The following is a 21500-nucleotide window of genomic DNA, read 5'->3' as shown; positions in this document are numbered from 1 at the left end:
TTTCCGGCTAGTCAATGGAGCCGTTCGTTTTCCTCTATCTCTCACTATTCCTTTTACTGTTCTGTCACCTGTTACTGTTAATTACCGTGCAACGGCCAGTCAATTGGGCCTTTCGTTTTCCTGCTTCTCTAACTATCCCTCTCACTATTCTTTCATCTTATTAAAAAAAAAAAAAAAAAAAAAAACGAAATGCACAACGTCAAGCAAACCATACCGCCAAGTCCACATCTTCACCACCCGTCAAGAGGAAGGCGAAGCGCGCCAGCGCTAGAACTTCCTATACGAGTCGAGGGACCACCCTCTCCTGTGCAGCGTGGCGTGGCGTGGCGTGGCGTGGCGCGCGGGCCCCCCAGACGAGACGAGGGTGCCGACCGGAGCGGACCGTGTGCCGCGCAGCAGGAAGAGTCGACCGAGCGCAGCGCCGCGTACCCACCCCATCCCCTCCACTGGACCGAGGGAGACACTGCAGCCGTCGCGGAACATAGCGCCAGCCCATGCGGTGACCAGCCGCCTCCATCAACAGCAAAGAACGAGAAGGCAGAATAGTGCCCCCGCACCTCCCACATCAAGGGGCAATCCAAGAGAGCAATATTTGTCGTGTCGGTCTGTCTGAGTAATCAGGCAGACAAGCAAAAGTGTCGTGTTCGTCTACCTAGCGTAAGCGGGTAGACAAGCAAAATTGTCGATACACTAGCGTCGCACGGCAGCCAGCGCTGCCTCCTCCCACCAGAGTAGGGAAATTCCGTACCAGGGCCGGGGGCTTTCCTCGCACTTGCGCAAATAGCAACTGGCGAGGCTTGCCACGTAACCCGCGTGCGTGTAGTGAACACCGACCTGACTCGTGGATACTAACTGTGACAACGAAACGAGGCAGAGTCGGAACCCCCGACGTGCGACCACACTGAACAAACACAACACAACACAATGGAAACGGCCGACAATGTGAGGCGAAACGGGAGTAATTCCTGTGCAACCTCACGACCTACAACACCAGACTACCACGACACCGTAGCGTCCCATGGAAAGCTACAAGCTGCTTCAGCATCCAGCAGCACCACACAGCAAACATCTCCCCACAATCCCTGGCATGATGTAGGGCCCAGGGGGAAAGTAATCCGCCAACCACCACGTCCGACGACAACTGAGGGGCAGGACCAGCCACCACGCCGCCGGACACCAGAGCCGGACTACAACAGCGCGGAGTCGCCGCTGTCTCCAACGCCGTCATCACCAGCCAGCGGAAGACTAACTATAGACACACGGAGCCCACCACCAGATATGACCAATTACATTACCACAACATATGAAGCCACCCAACTCCCGGAATCATATACACAACACAAACTGGCCAACTTCTATAAACAATATATATCCAGAGATATTAGGGACGCCACTAAGTATATAAAGATGACACAATACGGGAAAGCGTACATCAGGATATTTATGGGCGGGATTGCAGGACGACTACAATCGGATTTCAGAAAACACGGGAACACGAAGACTGTAATAAGGGAACTGCCACCTAGGGAGAACACAGGGGATCGGCCCCAACAGCGACAACCCCCAGCGCTAAGCGTCGTAATTAAAAGAATACCTCACGACGTAGAGGAAGGGGAGGTACTCCAGCAGCTTAAAGACCAGGGGCTGCAAGTAAATAAAGTTTGGCGAATGCGATCCCGTAAAAGAGACGGAGCACCCACACAAAACTTCCGTATCATCTCGAGAGATAAGAACACTATAGACACCATGTTAAACAAAGGCGTAGTCATAGACTACGCACACAAAGAGGCAGAACCCTCCCACCTCCCACCCCCCATCGCAGCCCAATGTGGAAAATGCCTGGCATACGACCACACAACAGACAAGTGCACTAGCGGACAACCAAAGTGCCCAAAATGCGGTGGGAACCACCCACTAGCGCAATGCACCGACAGCAACGCGGTAAAATGCGCGAATTGCACAGGTGCGCACTCTGCGCTGTCTTATAAATGCCCCCAAAGACCCAAAGTGGTAACCAACACAGAGATACAGGCTCCCATAAGGTCGGCGGACGAGCGCACACTCATCCCAATAGAGGAGGATATATTTCGACAGCAAGCACTCCTAACCGACGACTTTATAAGAGTCACAACACTCGCACTAATGAACCTCTTCCAAAACAGGAAAGATGAAGTGGTAAAAGCGGTGGGGCAGGCAGTCGACCAAATACTGGAAAAGAAAATACATATAACACAGTCTGGAAACAAAATGCACGTCAGCATCAAAGATAACTGGCAGCCAGAAAAACATCTACACGAAACGGACATAACACAAGCACACACATAAGACACACAAAACAAACTACACCACAGATCCCTGGGAGCAGACATGGCTACACAAAATGAACAAAGGAAGACCAACCTGCTCTTCGTAAATATACAAGGAGCAGGAAAGAAAAAACAAATATTACAACACACACTACACGAAAAAAACATACATATTGCATGCCTCAATGAAACATGGCTCACACCAACAAAAAACTTCCACATACCACACTACACATGCTACAGACGAGACAGAGACAACGCACATGGAGGAGTAGCAACCCTGATCCGTAGCACCATACCTGCAACAGAAATCCCTCTCCCAGCAGATCACAGGAACGTAGAAGCACTACTAATCAAAATTAAGGGACACGACGGACGACCAGTTATCATAGTAAACATCTACAACCCGCCAGGTACGCCTCTACCGACGAGGTTTATACGATACATCATGACACTGGGGCGATATATACTCCTGGGCGACTTGAACGCTAGACACCCGATGCTAGGAGACAGAACACGTAACGTCAATGGGCAAACACTGTATGACCTATTACTAACAGAACCAATAATGAGACTACCAATATACCAACCAACATTCGTGGGACACAGAGGAATCTCAGCCCCTGACCACGTGCTCCACAACCCCCAACTCGATAACAGCATCACAGACTACACGATAGGCGACTCAATGACCAGTGACCACCTGCCAATAATATTCTCAACAGACATCACGATCCCCCCTGATCCCTCCCCAAACAGACGGACCATTAGACTACATGCGAAAGCAGACTGGGATAAATATAAAGACATCCTAACACGTGAACTATCCATCCCAATAGCCATAACAGATGACCAAGACCTACAACAGGTAACTACAAGACTAGTTAACACCTTCAGACAAGCCATAGACGAAGCCATACCACAGAAAACAGTAGACAACTGGAAACCCTCCATCCCACAAGAAGCCCTAGACCTCATAAGACAAAAGAAACGACTCTACAGAGAGATCAGACAAACTGACAACCCAGAACTAAAACTAGTCTGGAACAGACTCAATGCACGCATCAAAAGAATTATATCTGAACACAAACAAAGACAATGGGACCAAACCTGCAGCGAACTAAACTACAGACAAGGTGGCCGCTACTGGAAAAGATTCCGAACACTAACAGGACAGAAACAAAAGACGGGCATCACCCTAATCGACAATAACGAACCAATGACTAATAAAAAAGAACAAGCAAACCTATTCAGGAAGGTGTTGCAGGAAGTGTACACATTCCCCCAAGACCCAAAATTCAATCACGACTATAGACGATTTGTAGACCAAAGACTGCAAGAAATCCTCAACACACCAACAACCGAAACCGAAGACGACCAAGACTTAATAGGGCCAATAACACACGAGGAAATAGCAAATGCCATTTTCTCAGGGAAAAACTCGGCACCAGGGGAAAACGACATCCGACGCATACACCTACAGAAAGCACCACTACACATACTGACTCCGACACTAGCAATAATCTTCAACTACTGCCTGACAAACGAGACCATCCCCGACACATGGAAGACGAGCAAAACTATAATGCTACCAAAACCGGACAAACCACGCACAGACCCGAAATCGTACAGACCGATCTCTCTGATAGACGTCACAGGAAAGACATATGAACGAATCATCACAGACAGACTCAAAAAATACACAGAAAACAAAGACCTACTCCCCACGACACAATCCGGATTCCGACCCAACCACTCGACAAACGACCCCCTATTTAAACTGACCAACGACGTGACAAAAGGGTACAACACAGGCAAATGCACGCTCGCCGTTTTCCTCGACATCGAGCGTGCCTTTGATAAGTTGTGGCATCGGGGTCTACTGTTCAAATTGTCGCAACTGGGAATACCAGCCACAATGATAAGAACAATAAACGCATACATTACCAACAGAACATGCAGGGTGCACGTAGGAGACCAATGTTCAGACCCTTTTACACCACAAGCAGGCGTACCCCAAGGAGGAATACTGTCACCGCTACTGTACACGCTGTACACTGCAGACATACCAAAAACTACGACACCTGACGAGACAGTAGCAATGTATGCAGATGATACTGCATACTGGTGCACTGGACTGAGAACGACTGCAATCCAACGAAAGACGGGACTATATCTCCGAAAACTTGAGGCATGGATGGCAAAATGGCGGATAAAGCCAAATCCGACCAAAACCCAAACAATACTTTTCAGACACAGAAACATGACGAAACGACGAACACAATCACAAGATGACATCCGACTAACTCTATGGGACACACAGCTAAGACTAAGTAAAACAGCCAAATACCTAGGGGTGCACCTGGACGACCACATGAACTGGAAAACACACCTGACGCACCTACTAGACAAAATCAGAAACAGACAAAACCTAATAAGACTTATCCAAGGGCGTTTCCGCGGATGTGACAATAAGACGGCGATACATACATACAAGACATTCATCAGACCTCTAATAGAATATGCGACAGCACCCCTAGGAGGCATCTCCAAAACAATCGCAAACCGACTTTACAGCACTGAAAGACGACTACTCCGAAGCATACAAAGACTGCCACCACTAACCCCTAGCAACGACGTATACCGAATCACCAAAATAGAACCCTTACAGACAAGACTTGCCCGACTCAGAGGGAACTACGGTAAACACATTCTACAAAGACGCCCCGACATGGAAGACCTAATCACTACTAGACCGCCGACCAAAAGAATACCCAAACGTAAATACATAGTACCAGCGTGTACAGTGGCACACAATACAACTAAATCATTCCCAGAAACCGCCCCAACCATGGAACCTATAACACAAAACGTGCCACAACACCCGCATCTAGACGAACGACAAGAACAGTAAAACGCACATACAAACAGAAATGGAAAACAAAACACACAACGACACAGCAAAACACCTGACATACACACACACAAGCACACACACACACGAACAAGTACGTCGACTGCCTGCACCACAGCACAGCTAACACAACATACAATAAGTATTACCTAGTCAGTATGGAACCACCAAGTAGATATATATATATATAAATAAAAATATCATTAAGAAAAATGTACCAATGTACACACTAACTGTATATTTAGATTAAGATTTAGAGTAAGATCCTTAGAATAAGATAGTAACAATAAGCATATAACTGAATATAAGGAATTGTAAAAGAAAAAAAAAAACTACGAAAATGCACTTTTGTTAACGAACTGCATAAAACTATGAACTGTTAAATAAAGAAATTAATGTAAACCCAATAAAAGTATGGCTGAAAAGGGCATTGCAAGCCTTAAAGCAGCCCGCTCCTCCCCATCAGGGAGGAGAATGAAAAGTGCAAAAAAAAAAAAAAAAAAAAAAAAAAAAAAAAAAAAAAGGCGCGCGGGCCCGTTGTCAAGGCAGCACCGGACGCCGTCGCGCACGCATATCCACGCCGCATCCGCATCCGCAGTAGCCATGGCCCGGACAAAGCAAACGGCCCGCAAGTCCACCGGCGGAAAGGCGCCGCGCAAACAGCTCGCCACCAAGGCGGCGAGGAAGAGCGCGCCCGCCACCGGCGGCGTCAAGAAGCCCCACCGCTACAGGCCAGGCACCGTCGCCCTGCGAGAAATCAGGCGCTACCAGAAGAGCACAGAGCTGCTCATCCGCAAGCTGCCATTCCAGCGCCTAGTGCGCGAGATCGCCCAGGACTTCAAGACCGACCTGCGCTTCCAGAGCTCCGCAGTCATGGCCCTGCAGGAGGCCAGCGAGGCCTACCTCGTCGGCCTCTTCGAAGACACCAACCTGTGCGCAATCCACGCCAAGCGAGTCACCATCATGCCCAAGGACATCCAGCTCCCGCGGCGAGCGCGCCTAAACCCGCACACCGCCAAACAAACAAAACGGCCCTTTTCAGGGCCACTAACGTCTCTCCGTCGCGAGCAAAACTTTGTCGGTCGCAACGACTAGTTCCCCACTCACTCTCCAGTCCAGTCGTCCCACCCCCGGCCCGGCGCCGCCGTTTCCAAAAAGAAAAAAAAAAAAAAAAAGCACCGCACCGGCCGAGCCAAGTCGCAAGCGTCAATAGCGCCACCCACACAGGCCACGGCACAAAACGTGACGCCCGGAAAGCAAAGCCAAAAAAGAGTATTCCAAAACCACCACCAAGACAAACAAACAAACAAACGCGGCGCAAAATAAATAGGTAAAAATAATAAAAGTAAAATACACTTTATGTAACACCAACCGCGCGCCGCCGCCCACGCCCGCCAACGACCCCACAATCCAACCACCGCGGCACGCAAACACCATCCACACATGAAACAAACAAACGCCAGCAAGCAAGACAGACAGACAGACAGACAACAAGGCAACCGACCGACCACGACACGACAATCAACACCTTCCCGACGTGCTTTGATGGCCCTGAGAAGGGCCGTTTTTGTTTTTGTCCGGGACCGCGCGACAGCCTCTGGTTGCGCGCCGGCCACCAGGCGACGGTGTCAACCGCCAACCCTTCCCTGCCCTTTTTACTTCTTCTTCTTGGGCGAAGCCTTCGCCTTAGACGGCGTCGCCGTCGCCTTCTTCGGGCGCGGCGCCTTCGGCTTCTTCGTCGGAACCTTGGCGGCCTTCTTCGCCTTCGACGGCGACTTGGCCTTGGCCGGCTTGGCCGCAGCCGCCTTCTTCGCACCCGCGGGAGCGGCCGACGCCGCAGACGCCTTCTTGGCGGCGCCCGCCTTCCGACCGGTCGCCGCCTTCACGCCGCCAGCCTTCTTTGCGCCGGCCGCACGGGCCCCCTTCTTCTCCTTGCTGGCCGGAGCGGCGCGCTTCTTCTTCGCACCACCGCCGCCACCACGAGCCTTGCCGCCCTCGGCCGCCCCGCCGCCGGCGCCGGCAAGCTTGAAAGAGCCCGACGCGCCCTTCCCCTTCGTCTGCACCAGCTCGCCAGCCACGACGGCCGACTTGAGGTACTTCTTGATAAAGGGCGCCAGCTTCTCCGCGTCCAGCTTGTAGTGCGCGGCAATGTACTTCTTGATCGCCTGCAGCGACGACCCGCCGCGCTCCTTCAGACTCTTGATGGCGGCCGTCACCATCTCAGAGGTGCGCGGGTGCGCAGGCTTGGCGCGCGGCTTCTTCGCAGACGACGCAGACTTGGCCTTCTTCATAGTGCCGGTGGCGGCGGGTGCCGCGGCAGTCTCGTTCGTAGCCGCCTGGTCTGCCATCTTTTGCTTGTTCTCTTTTCTTTTTTCCCCTTGGTTTCGCTTCCTTCTCTCCTTCGACGACGCACAACAGCGAGGGGCGCGCAGCAGAGAATAGCCGCGCACGCGCCTGGCCCAGCCAGTGTCGCGGGCGGGCGCGGACGGCCGAGAGAGCGGCCGCCACTCGGCGCGCCGCCGCGCCGCCGCGCCGCGCCTCCCGCGCTTGCTACCGCCCAACGTCCTACAGCCTGCGCGGAGCAGCCCCCAACCTGCGCCGCAACCACCCGCGCCATTCAAACCACCGAGGATGGGGCTACACACACCGACACCACGGTCGCCAACCAGTCGCCGCGGCGGCGCCGCAAACCACGGCCAAACTGCAGCCACCGCGCGCCACAGCCTGGGTCGGCCCGCCGAGAATCGCCGCCCCCGCCCAAATGCCGCCCCCACAGCCCCAGCCGACGACCCGCCACAATGGCCAAACCTTCGTCAAAACTCCCACACCGTCGCCGCGGCAGCCCGGCCACCGCGGCCGGCGCCACAGCCACACGAGCCGAGTCGTGCGGCGATGACGGCCGTGCACAAACGCACCTCCGCCGCCCCATCGCCTTCCGCCGTTTTCCCGATCGGCCCGCAGCCGTCGGGCCACGGCCGCGGGCCGTCCTCCTCCTCTCGCCTCGCCCGCCAACACCCACAGCCCTTCCAACACATTTTTTTTCTTTTTTGTTTTTTTTTTTTACTTTTTTACGATCGCCGCCTGCGCAACATGGCACCGGCCGACGGAGCGCCAACCCCCCCGCCACAGGCGAAAACAAAACAAAACAAAACAAAACAACGACAAACAAACAAACAAAATAAATTACCAGCCAGCCCCAACTACAGACACACCGAATCTGCCCTCACAGCCGACCTTACACGCCTCAACGTCAAAACAAAGGTGGTTTCTTTCCTTCAACGGTTACCTTACCTTAGGTTACGTCAGGTTAGGCTAAGAAGGCGTCAGGGTTAGGTTAAGCGTTGACGTGACGTCACGTCTTAACGTAGGCGTTAAGCTAAGGTTGCGGTCACGTACGTTAGGTTAAGGCGACTTGCGGGTTGGCCTAAGAGCTTAGGTTAGGTTACGTTAGTTTAGGTGGCTGCGTTAAGGGCTTAAAGAAGTTTAGGAGGTTAAGGCGTCGAGGCGGCCGCACCCCCTTAGCTGCTGCGGCTCGGCCACGCCACGCCACGCCACGCTTTGGGGTTTCATAAGGTCGCGCGGCGGGTCGTCGGCACGCCGCAAAGGGCAAAACTGCAAGACGACGTCGAAAAACAAACAACAGGTAAAAAATAAATAAGTAAGTAAAAATAAACGACGCCGACAGGCGGGGATCAAGCAGAACGAGCAGATTCCGGAGAGCGAACGAGACACACACGCACGCACACACACAAACCCCCCCGAGCCGAGAGAGCACAGCACCACCACGTGTCGGCCTCCGCTCACCCGACTCGGCTGGGCTGGGCTGGCGGCCGGGCCGGATGCACGTACACGTACGGCTACAGCCACTACCCGTACACAGCCGCTCTTCACGCAACACCAGCCAAATGGCGCGCCCGCGGCTCGTCGCGGTCGCGGTCGCGGTCGCAACGCCACGCCGGCACACTTTCGGCACCACCGTTTTCGCGCGCACCGCAAACAAAACGCAGCCGACACACACAGAAAAAAAAAAAAAGAAAAAAACAGAGCGCGAGACGGGCGGCTGCGCACCTTTCGCCAGCCGGCAGGCAATCGACTCGCCCAGTACGACAAACGCGCACGCCACCCCACCCACCAACCAACCAACCAACCAACCAACCAGTCGTCGTCGTCGTCGTCGTCGTCGTCCCGAAATCAAACAAACTCTCAAAAGCACAGCCCCTGCTGCCAACGGACGCAGGCGCCACGCAGCTCCCTTCCCGCCACACTCGATTCGCAGCGCAACTCACCCGGCACACCGTCAAACGACGGGCTGGGCTCGCCGCATCGCCGCAACCTACACACCTTCCCCGCCACGACGCACAGCCCCACCAGACGCCCATGCCGCAACGACACTACTGCACTACCACTACCGCACTACTCCTCTCGCCCTTGCCATACACGACACAACACGCCAAAAAATGAAAATCCAAATACAAACAAAAACACCGCCCCCACGACCCAAACACATGCACGGCGCGCCAACACACGCGAGGCAAGGCACGCAGCAAACGGCGTCCCCTCCGCGTCGCGCCATCAACCTACACACACAAGGCAACCAACAACAGCCAGCCAGCCAGCCAGCCAGCCAGCCAGCCCCACTCTCACGCCGCAAAAACAGAAAACACACCGAAACCGCCAAACGCCGCACATTCGCGCTTCGCACTTACCACACACCTCTCGGCATCCGTTTCGCACACAACGACGCGACGCACATACATCATCACGGGCTACGCACGCACACCGCGACCCACATTTTTACGACGCCCTCGGCAGAGCACACGTGCCCACGCCCACACACAGTCGACACAACGACGCAGCGCGCAGCAGACGCGGCCGCAACACATACCTCCCCGACGACGCGCCAACACCGCCAGCCACTGCTCACTCGCCCAAGCAACCCGTGCACACAACTGCCACACGCGTCCACCACGCCGCCGCCAACCACCCGCCCGCCAGGGGGCGCTCAGTCCGCGACAACAGCGCGGCACCGCCGGACCGGACCGGACCGGGCCGGGCCGGGCCGGGCCGAACCGAGCCGAGCCGCCGCCGCCTCCTCTCCACTCGGCACGCCACGTCCTGCTTGCAAAACACATGGCTCGTCCCTCTGTACACACAACGCGCCTGCCTGCGGTCGCCGCCGGCATCTATCTACCTGAGCATCGGAGCCAGGCCGGCAAGCCCACACTTAAATAATGCACTTCACCAGCCAAACAAACCCACTCTTCCTTTCTTTGCACAGCGCATGCAACAGCAGCCCCAGGAGCCGGGCCCGCCGCCAGCGTCTCCTCCTCCTCCTCCTCCTCCTCCTCCTCTGGGCACAGCCAGCCAGCCGTTCCCACCGCCCCGCCCCTGCTCTGCAGAACAAGAAAAAACGAAAAAGTACCAACACACGCACACAAAGCGTAAGCCAGACAAGACCAGCCTCTCCAAGGCCACACACACGCAAAAAAAAACAAAAAAACAAAAACACTACAACAAAATAAAATAAAAAAAGAAAAAGCAAGCCTGTCGCCTCGCCCCCGCCCGTCCCCCCCACCACATTCGCCCCCTCCGCTTGTTTTCCTTTCTACAATTTCCCTCTTTTCCACCCAATATCCCGCCGCGGTTTACGGGCACCGGCCGATTTTGCGCCCGCCCACATGTGTGCCTACTCCCCACCACCATTCCCTCCGCAGCCCGCAGCCCGCAGCCCGCAGCCCGCTTTTCCCCCCTCCCTGCCCACACTACACCACACCGACGGTGCTGACGTCGACACGCACCCAAGACAGGGGCCACGACCGTCTTTTTTCCTGGGCCCATCCCCGCACCGCACCGCACCTCCTTCCAATCAACGCTGTGGCGCCTGTGTCCGCGCGAGACGCGTGCGCGCCGCCTCTCTCAACATCCGTCCGCCGTCCGCCGGCCGGCCCGTTTTTCGGCCCCCAGGCCATCCGTCAACCACCACTGCCCCTGCTCCTGCCCCTGCCCCTGCCCGCCCCGCACCACACCACACACCGCTGCTTGCCCCGGCCGTTGCCACCAAAGGCGCCAACCGCAGCCCGCGCGCGCCAGAAAGAGATGGCAAAACTACAGGGACCCAGCCGACCGACGAAAATCAGAGCAATTGGCCGGGAGGATCAAAAAGAGAGCTCCGAAAACCACCGTAGCGAGGCGTGGGAGGAAACGTTACGAGAAGCAGAAAGGGACCAGGAAAAATTCTGGAAATTTCTTAAAACTCGTAAACTAAACACGAAACATCTACATCTACATGGGGAAGGAACGACCCCACAGACCGAGCTGAAGCACTGGCGGATTCACTAGAAAGGCAATTCCAAGCACCAGAAGCGGTAGATGACGAAACTGATGACCACCAGGAAATGGTACTCAGAAGGGTAAAACCGCATCCTAAGTGCCCCGATCAGAACATCTTTCACAATCCAATAAACGCAGAAACCCCATATCTTATCACATCACAAACATACACACATCCTAAGAAGGCATCAGGCCCAGATTCCATCAAACCGCAACTACTACATCACCTACCTCCAGCAACTATCAATTATCTATCTAACATCAATATATAATGCTTGCTTCAGACTAAACTACTTGGAAACAGGCCCGAGTCATCACATTACCAAAGCCAAACAAGGACTTATTATTTCCGCAAAACTATAGGCCAACTTCCTTGGAAAGGTTCTCGGAAAGCTCATTCAAACTGAACTGAAGAAATTCAATTCTTAAAGGATAACAACATAATCATCCCACAACAATTCCGATTCCGCGAAGAACACAGCACCACCCACCAGGTGACCAGACTAGTCGAGCACATATGTCAGGCCAGAAACATTAGACACAGTACTGGAGCAGTCCTGCTTGACATTGGAAAAGCATTCGGATAACGCCTTATCTACAAGCTCCACCACTACAACTGCCCCATCCACATTATTGGCTTCTTTTCTCCGCAACAGAGCATTCTATGTCCATGTACCAGGAGCGGCAAGTAACACTAGATCCATAGAGGCTGGAGTCCCGCAAGGCTCAGTGCTGGGGCCCATTCTCTACTCAATATACACAAACAAACAGCTGGGAGGACACTTGTCACTATTTGCAGACGACACTGCAGTCTACCGCAGCAGTTCTAACCTGCAATATAGAGTCACAAAAATAGAGCAACACCTACAATCCATCCAGAAATGGGCTAACCAATGGAAAAAAAAAAAAAAACAATAAACGCGGAGAAAACCCAAGCAATACAATACGATTCACATTCAAAAAGAATACCTCCTAACCTGCATATACGCCTCAGAAATAACAATCTTCCATGGTCAGGCACAATAAAGTATCTAGGCATCAAGCTGGACAAGAGGTTGACATTTAGAGACCATGTTACACACGTTTGTAACAAGGCTGCAGCAGCAATATTCAGACTGTACCCAATCATCAAAGGAAACAGAATAAATATGCGCGCCAAAAAGAAAATCTTCAAAACCGTCATAGGAACCAGCCATCACTTACGGCTCTGAAAATCTGGTCAATGGCCGCAGACACCAACATAACAAGAGTAAAAAAGGGTGCAGAACAAATACTTCAGAATTACTGCTGATGCCGGCCGGTACCAGACAAACCGAGACATATACACAAACCATAACATACTCAAAATCCCGGAAATCATCCAAAGAAAAATCCATAAAGTTTTTTTTTTTTTTTTTCCACCAAACCACGGATTCGAACCACCCACTCATCAGAAATCTGGGACAAAATCCACCCGACCCAAGAACGACATTTCCCATCACGACAAAACACCACAAACTACAACATACCATGATAAACAAAAATAAAATACAAACACCATAACACTCAGTTCCCGGTCGGCAGAATCCACCGCCTCCTGCGCAAGGGAAACTACGCCGAGCGCGTCGGCGCCGGGGCGCCCGTCTACCTCGCCGCCGTCATGGAGTACCTCGCGGCTGAGGTGCTCGAGCTGGCCGGAAACGCGGCCCGCGACAACAAGAAGACGCGCATCATCCCGCGCCACCTGCAGCTCGCCATACGCAACGACGAGGAGCTCAACAAGCTCCTGTCGGGCGTCACCATCGCACAGGGAGGTGTCCTGCCCAACATCCAGGCCGTCCTGCTGCCAAAGAAGACCGAGAAGAAGGCCTAAAAGAGAGACAGCGCAATCGGCAACCGCCGCGTGCTCCCTTGGCACGCAGCGCGCCATTTGCCGCCTCGGCTCAAAAACAAAACACAATCGGCCCTTTTCAGGGCCACCACACAAACCTACGTCCAAAGCAGAATTCCAGTCGTTCGTCGCACCACTTTCTTTTTCTCTCTCTCTCTCTCTCTTTCTGTGTACGGTTTTTCCTTCTTACGCACACAGGCGCCGCCATCTTGTACACACGTACTTGGCCACCTCCTCCACTCCACTCCACGCACGCACAGTATCGCGACCATTTACCAGCACACGTGGCGCACAACAACACACCTCAAAAATAACCCCTCGGCACTCAGCCGCGCCGCAACACACAGCCCATCCACCGACAAGAAGCATACAAGCAAAGAGGGAGGGGAAGGAAGGAAGGAGCTCACACAACGCAAGGGCACGCTTCCTTCCCTCCCAACCGCACCGCACACCACGTCAAAAAAAACTCCAAACAAAACTAAAAGGCCAAGTAGACTAAAAAGGAAAAGGAAAAAAAAAGAAAAAAACCAGCAACACAGACTCTTTCGCACTTTTCAACTTCCGAACACTGTGGTGGCCCTGAAAAGGGCCGTTTTTCAATCTCTCTTTCCTTCCTTCGGTCTCACACCGCCTAACCGCCGAAACCGTACAGGGTGCGCCCCTGCCTCTTCAGGGCGTACACCACGTCCATGGCCGTCACAGTCTTGCGCTTGGCGTGCTCAGTGTACGTCACCGCGTCGCGGATCACGTTCTCCAGGAACACCTTCAGCACTCCGCGCGTCTCCTCGTAGATCAGACCAGAGATGCGCTTCACGCCGCCCCTGCGCGCCAGGCGGCGGATCGCGGGCTTCGTGATGCCCTGGATGTTGTCGCGCAACACCTTGCGGTGCCGCTTGGCGCCACCCTTGCCGAGCCCCTTTCCTCCCTTGCCGCGGCCTGTCATTCTTCTTCTTCAAGCGTCTCAACCACAATAATATAAAAAACAGAAAGCAAGGCAAGCTCCTCACCCGGCGCTAGCGAGTCGGCTACGGTTGTGGCGCCCAGCGCGCGCGCCGCCCCCCTATATAGACTCTGGGGCCCCGCGGCCCGCCCTCCCCTCCCCCCACCACCGCGCACCGAGGGCATATAAGCGCAGCACCCGGGGCGCGCGGGCCTGTTGTCAAGGCAGCACCGGACGCCATCGCGCACGCATATCCACGCCGCATCCGCATCCGCAGTAGCCATGGCCCGGACAAAGCAAACGGCCCGCAAGTCCACCGGCGGAAAGGCGCCGCGCAAACAGCTCGCCACCAAGGCGGCGAGGAAGAGCGCGCCCGCCACCGGCGGCGTCAAGAAGCCCCACCGCTACAGGCCGGGCACCGTCGCCCTGCGAGAAATCAGGCGCTACCAGAAGAGCACAGAGCTGCTCATCCGCAAGCTGCCATTCCAGCGCCTAGTGCGCGAGATCGCCCAGGACTTCAAGACCGACCTGCGCTTCAGAGCTCCGCAGTCATGGCCCTGCAGGAGGCCAGCGAGGCCTACCTCGTCGGCCTCTTCGAAGACACCAACCTGTGCGCAATCCACGCCAAGCGAGTCACCATCATGCCCAAGGACATCCAGCTCGCGCGCCGCATCCGCGGCGAGCGCGCCTAAACCCGCACGCCGCCAAACAAACAAAACGGCCCTTTTCAGGGCCACTAACGTCTCTCCGTCGCGAGCAAAACTTTGTCGGTCGCAACGACTAGTTCCCCACTCACTCTCCAGTCCAGTCGTCCCACCCCCGGCCCGGCGCCGCCGTTTCCAAAAAGAAAAAAAAAAAAAAAAAAAAAAAAAAGCACCGCACCGGCCGAGCCAAGTCGCAAGCGTCAATAGCGCCACCCACACAGGCCACGGCACAAAACGTGACGCCCGGAAAGCAAAGCCAAAAAAGAGTATTCCAAAACCACCACCAAGACAAACAAACAAACAAACACGGCGCAAAATAAATAGGTAAAAATAATAAAAGTAAAATACACTTTATGTAACACCAACCGCGCGCCGCCGCCCACGCCCGCCAACGACCCCACAATCCAACCACCGCGGCACGCAAACACCATCCACACATGAAACAAACAAACGCCAGCAAGCAAGACAGACAGACAGACAGACAACAAGGCAACCGACCGACCACGACACGACAATCAACACCTTCCCGACGTGCTTTGATGGCCCTGAGAAGGGCCGTTTTTGTTTTTGTCCGGGACCGCGCGACAGCCTCTGGTTGCGCGCCGGCCACCAGGCGACGGTGTCAACCGCCAACCCTTCCCTGCCCTTTTTACTTCTTCTTCTTGGGCGAAGCCTTCGCCTTAGACGGCGTCGCCGTCGCCTTCTTCGGGCGCGGCGCCTTCGGCTTCTTCGTCGGAACCTTGGCGGCCTTCTTCGCCTTCGACGGCGACTTGGCCTTGGCCGGCTTGGCCGCAGCCGCCTTCTTCGCACCCGCGGGAGCGGCCGACGCCGCAGACGCCTTCTTGGCGGCGCCCGCCTTCCGACCGGTCGCCGCCTTCACGCCGCCAGCCTTCTTTGCGCCGGCCGCACGGGCCCCCTTCTTCTCCTTGCTGGCCGGAGCGGCGCGCTTCTTCTTCGCACCACCGCCGCCACCACGAGCCTTGCCGCCCTCGGCCGCCCCGCCGCCGGCGCCGGCAAGCTTGAAAGAGCCCGACGCGCCCTTCCCCTTCGTCTGCACCAGCTCGCCAGCCACGACGGCCGACTTAAGGTACTTCTTGATAAAGGGCGCCAGCTTCTCCGCATCCAGCTTGTAGTGCGCGGCAATGTACTTCTTGATCGCCTGCAGCGACGACCCGCCGCGCTCCTTCAGACTCTTGATGGCGGCCGTCACCATCTCAGAGGTGCGCGGGTGCGCAGGCTTGGCGCGCGGCTTCTTCGCAGACGACGCAGACTTGGCCTTCTTCGTAGTGCCGGTGGCGGCGGGTGCCGCGGCAGTCTCGTTCGTAGCCGCCTGGTCTGCCATCTTTTGCTTGTTCTCTTTTCTTTTTTCCCCTTGGTTTCGCTTCCTTCTCTCCTTCGACGACGCACAACAGCGAGGGGCGCGCAGCAGAGAATAGCCGCGCACGCGCCTGGCCCAGCCAGTGTCGCGGGCGGGCGCGGACGGCCGAGAGAGCGGCCGCCACTCGGCGCGCCGCCGCGCCGCCGCGCCGCGCCTCCCGCGCTTGCTACCGCCCAACGTCCGACAGCCTGCGCGGAGCAGCCCCCAACCTGCGCCGCAACCACCCGCGCCATTCAAACCACCGAGGATGGGGCTACACACACCGACACCACGGTCGCCAACCAGTCGCCGCGGCGGCGCCGCAACCCACGGCCAAACTGCAGCCACCGCGCGCCACAGCCTGGGTCGGCCCGCCGAGAATCGCCGCCCCCGCCCAAATGCCGCCCCCACAGCCCCAGCCGACGACCCGCCACAATGGCCAAACCTTCGTCAAAACTCCCACACCGTCGCCGCGGCAGCCCGGCCACCGCGGCCGGCGCCACAGCCACACGAGCCGAGTCGTGCGGCGATGACGGCCGTGCACAAACGCACCTCCGCCGCCCCATCGCCTTCCGCCGTTTTCCCGATCGGCCCGCAGCCGTCGGGCCACGGCCGCGGGCCGTCCTCCTCCTCTCGCCTCGCCCGCCAACACCCACAGCCCTTCCAACACATTTTTTTTCTTTTTTGTTTTTTTTTTTTACTTTTTTACGATCGCCGCCTGCGCAACATGGCACCGGCCGACGGAGCGCCAACCCCCCCGCCACAGGCGAAAACAAAACAAAACAAAACAAAACAACGACAAACAAACAAACAAAATAAATTACCAGCCAGCCCCAACTACAGACACACCGAATCTGCCCTCACAGCCGACCTTACACGCCTCAACGTCAAAACAAAGGTGGTTTCTTTCCTTCAACGGTTACCTTACCTTAGGTTACGTCAGGTTAGGCTAAGAAGGCGTCAGGGTTAGGTTAAGCGTTGACGTGACGTCACGTCTTAACGTAGGCGTTAAGCTAAGGTTGCGGTCACGTACGTTAGGTTAAGGCGACTTGCGGGTTGGCCTAAGAGCTTAGGTTAGGTTACGTTAGTTTAGGTGGCTGCGTTAAGGGCTTAAAGAAGTTTAGGAGGTTAAGACGTCGAGGCGGCCGCACCCCCTTAGCTGCTGCGGCTCGGCCACGCCACGCCACGCCACGCTTTGGGGTTTCATAAGGTCGCGCGGCGGGTCGTCGGCACGCCGCAAAGGACAAAACTGCAAGACGACGTCGAAAAACAAACAACAGGTAAAAAATAAATAAGTAAGTAAAAATAAACGACGCCGACAGGCGGGGATCAAGCAGAACGAGCAGATTCCGGAGAGCGAACGAGACACACACGCACGCACACACACAAACCCCCCCGAACCGGGAGAGCACAGCACCACCACGTGTCGGCCTCCGCTCACCCGACTCGGCTGGGCTGGGCTGGCGGCCGGGCCGGATGCACGTACACGTACGGCTACAGCCACTACCCGTACACAGCCGCTCTTCACGCAACACCAGCCAAATGGCGCGCCCGCGGCTCGTCGCGGTCGCGGTCGCGGTCGCAACGCCACGCCGGCACACTTTCGGCACCACCGTTTTCGCGCGCACCGCAAACAAAACGCAACCGACACACACAGAAAAAAAAAAAAAGAAAAAAACAGAGCGCGAGACGGGCGGCGGCGCACCTTTCGCCAGCCGGCAGGCAATCGACTCGCCCAGTACGACAAACGCGCACGCCACCCCACCCACCAACCAACCAACCAACCAACCAACCAGTCGTCGTCGTCGTCGTCGTCCCGAAATCAAACAAACTCTCAAAAGCACAGCCCCTGCTGCCAACGGACGCAGGCGCCACGCAGCTCCCTTCCCGCCACACTCGATTCGCAGCGCAACTCACCCGGCACACCGTCAAACGACGGGCTGGGCTCGCCGCATCGCCGCAACCTACACACCTTCCCCGCCACGACGCACAGCCCCACCAGACGCCCGTGCCGCAACGACACTACTGCACTACCACTACCGCACTACTCCTCTCGCCCTTGCCATACACGACACAACACGCCAAAAAATGAAAATCCAAATACAAACAAAAACACCGCCCCCACGACCCAAACACATGCACGGCGCGCCAACACACGCGAGGCAAGGCACGCAGCAAACGGCGTCCCCTCCGCGTCGCGCCATCAACCTACACACACAAGGCAACCAACAACAGCCAGCCAGCCAGCCAGCCAGCCAGCCAGCCCCACTCTCACGCCGCAAAAACAGAAAACACACCGAAACCGCCAAACGCCGCACATTCGCGCTTCGCACTTACCACACACCTCTCGGCATCCGTTTCGCACACAACGACGCGACGCACATACATCATCACGGGCTACGCACGCACACCGCGACCCACTTTTTTACGACGCCCTCGGCAGAGCACACGTGCCCACGCCCACACACAGTCGACACAACGACGCAGCGCGCAGCAGACGCGGCCGCAACACATACCTCCCCGACGACGCGCCAACACCGCCAGCCACTGCTCACTCGCCCAAGCAACCCGTGCACACAACTGCCACACGCGTCCACCACGCCGCCGCCAACCACCCGCCCGCCAGGGGGCGCTCACGTCCGCGACAACAGCGCGGCACCGCCGGACCGGACCGGACCGGGCCGGGCCGGGCCGGGCCGAACCGAGCCGAGCCGCCGCCGCCTCCTCTCCACTCGGCACGCCACGTCCTGCTTGCAAAACACATGGCTCGTCCCTCTGTACACACAACGCGCCTGCCTGCGGTCGCCGCCGGCATCTATCTACCTGAGCATCGGAGCCAGGCCGGCAAGCCCACACTTAAATAATGCACTTCACCAGCCAAACAAACCCACTCTTCCTTTCTTTGCACAGCGCATGCAACAGCAGCCCCAGGAGCCGGGCCCGCCGCCAGCGTCTCCTCCTCCTCCTCCTCCTCCTCCTCCTCCTCCTCCTCCTCTGGGCACAGCCAGCCAGCCGTTCCCACCGCCCCGCCCCTGCTCTGCAGAACAAGAAAAAACGAAAAAGTACCAACACACGCACCCAAAGCGTAAGCCAGACAAGACCAGCCTCTCCAAGGCCACACACACGCAAAAAAAAAAACAAAAAAACAAAAACACTACAACAAAATAAAATAAAAAAAGAAAAAGCAAGCCTGTCGCCTCGCCCCCGCCCGTCCCCCCCACCACATTCGCCCCCTCCGCTTGTTTTCCTTTCTACAATTTCCCTCTTTTCCACCCAATATCCCGCCGCGGTTTACGGGCACCGGCCGATTTTGCGCCCGCCCACATGTGTGCCTACTCCCCACCACCATTCCCTCCGCAGCCCGCAGCCCGCAGCCCGCAGCCCGCTTTTCCCCCCTCCCTGCCCACACCACACCACACCGACGGTGCTGACGTCGACACGCACCCAAGACAGGGGCCACGACCGTCTTTTTTCCTGGGCCCATCCCCGCACCGCACCGCACCTCCTTCCAATAAACGCTGTGGCGCCTGTGTCCGCGCGAGACGCGTGCGCGCCGCCTCTCTCAACATCCGTCCGCCGTCCGCCGGCCGGCCCGTTTTTCGGCCCCCAGGCCATCCGTCAACCACCACTGCCCCTGCCCCTGCCCCTGCCCCTGCCCGCCCCGCACCACACCACACACCGCTGCTTGCCCCGGCCGTTGCCACCAAAGGCGCCAACCGCAGCCCGCGCGCGCCAGAAAGAGATGGCAAAACTACAGGGACCCAGCCGACCGACGAAAATCAGAGCAATTGGCCGGGAGGATCAAAAAGAGAGCTCCGAAAACCACCGTAGCGAGGCGTGGGAGGAAACGTTACGAGAAGCAGAAAGGGACCAGGAAAAATTCTGGAAATTTCTTAAAACTCGTAAACTAAACACGAAACATCTACATCTACATGGGGAAGGAACGACCCCACAGACCGAGCTGAAGCACTGGCGGATTCACTAGAAAGGCAATTCCAAGCACCAGAAGCGGTAGATGACGAAACTGATGACCACCAGGAAATGGTACTCAGAAGGGTAAAACCGCATCCTAAGTGCCCCGATCAGAACATCTTTCACAATCCAATAAACGCAGAAACCCCATATCTTATCACATCACAAACATACACACATCCTAAGAAGGCATCAGGCCCAGATTCCATCAAACCGCAACTACTACATCACCTACCTCCAGCAACTATCAATTATCTATCTAACATCAATATATAATGCTTGCTTCAGACTAAACTACTTGGAAACAGGCCCGAGTCATCACATTACCAAAGCCAAACAAGGACTTATTATTTCCGCAAAACTATAGGCCAACTTCCTTGGAAAGGTTCTCGGAAAGCTCATTCAAACTGAACTGAAGAAATTCAATTCTTAAAGGATAACAACATAATCATCCCACAACAATTCCGATTCCGCGAAGAACACAGCACCACCCACCAGGTGACCAGACTAGTCGAGCACATATGTCAGGCCAGAAACATTAGACACAGTACTGGAGCAGTCCTGCTTGACATTGGAAAAGCATTCGGATAACGCCTTATCTACAAGCTCCACCACTACAACTGCCCCATCCACATTATTGGCTTCTTTTCTCCGCAACATGTACCAGGAGCGGCAAGTAACACTAGATCCATAGAGGCTGGAGTCCCGCAAGGCTCAGTGCTGGGGCCCATTCTCTACTCAATATACACAAACAAACAGCTGGGAGGACACTTGTCACTATTTGCAGACGACACTGCAGTCTACCGCAGCAGTTCTAACCTGCAATATAGAGTCACAAAAATAGAGCAACACCTACAATCCATCCAGAAATGGGCTAACCAATGGAAACAAAAAAAAAAAACAATAAACGCGGAGAAAACCCAAGCAATACAATACGATTCACATTCAAAAAGAATACCTCCTAACCTGCATATACGCCTCAGAAATAACAATCTTCCATGGTCAGGCACAATAAAGTATCTAGGCATCAAGCTGGACAAGAGGTTGACATTTAGAGACCATGTTACACACGTTTGTAACAAGGCTGCAGCAGCAATATTCAGACTG

Source organism: Schistocerca gregaria, chromosome 8 (assembly GCF_023897955.1).
Source record: "Schistocerca gregaria isolate iqSchGreg1 chromosome 8, iqSchGreg1.2, whole genome shotgun sequence".
In the NCBI taxonomy this organism is placed as follows: domain Eukaryota; kingdom Metazoa; phylum Arthropoda; class Insecta; order Orthoptera; family Acrididae; genus Schistocerca; species Schistocerca gregaria.
Note: the sequence above shows the minus strand (reverse complement) of the source record.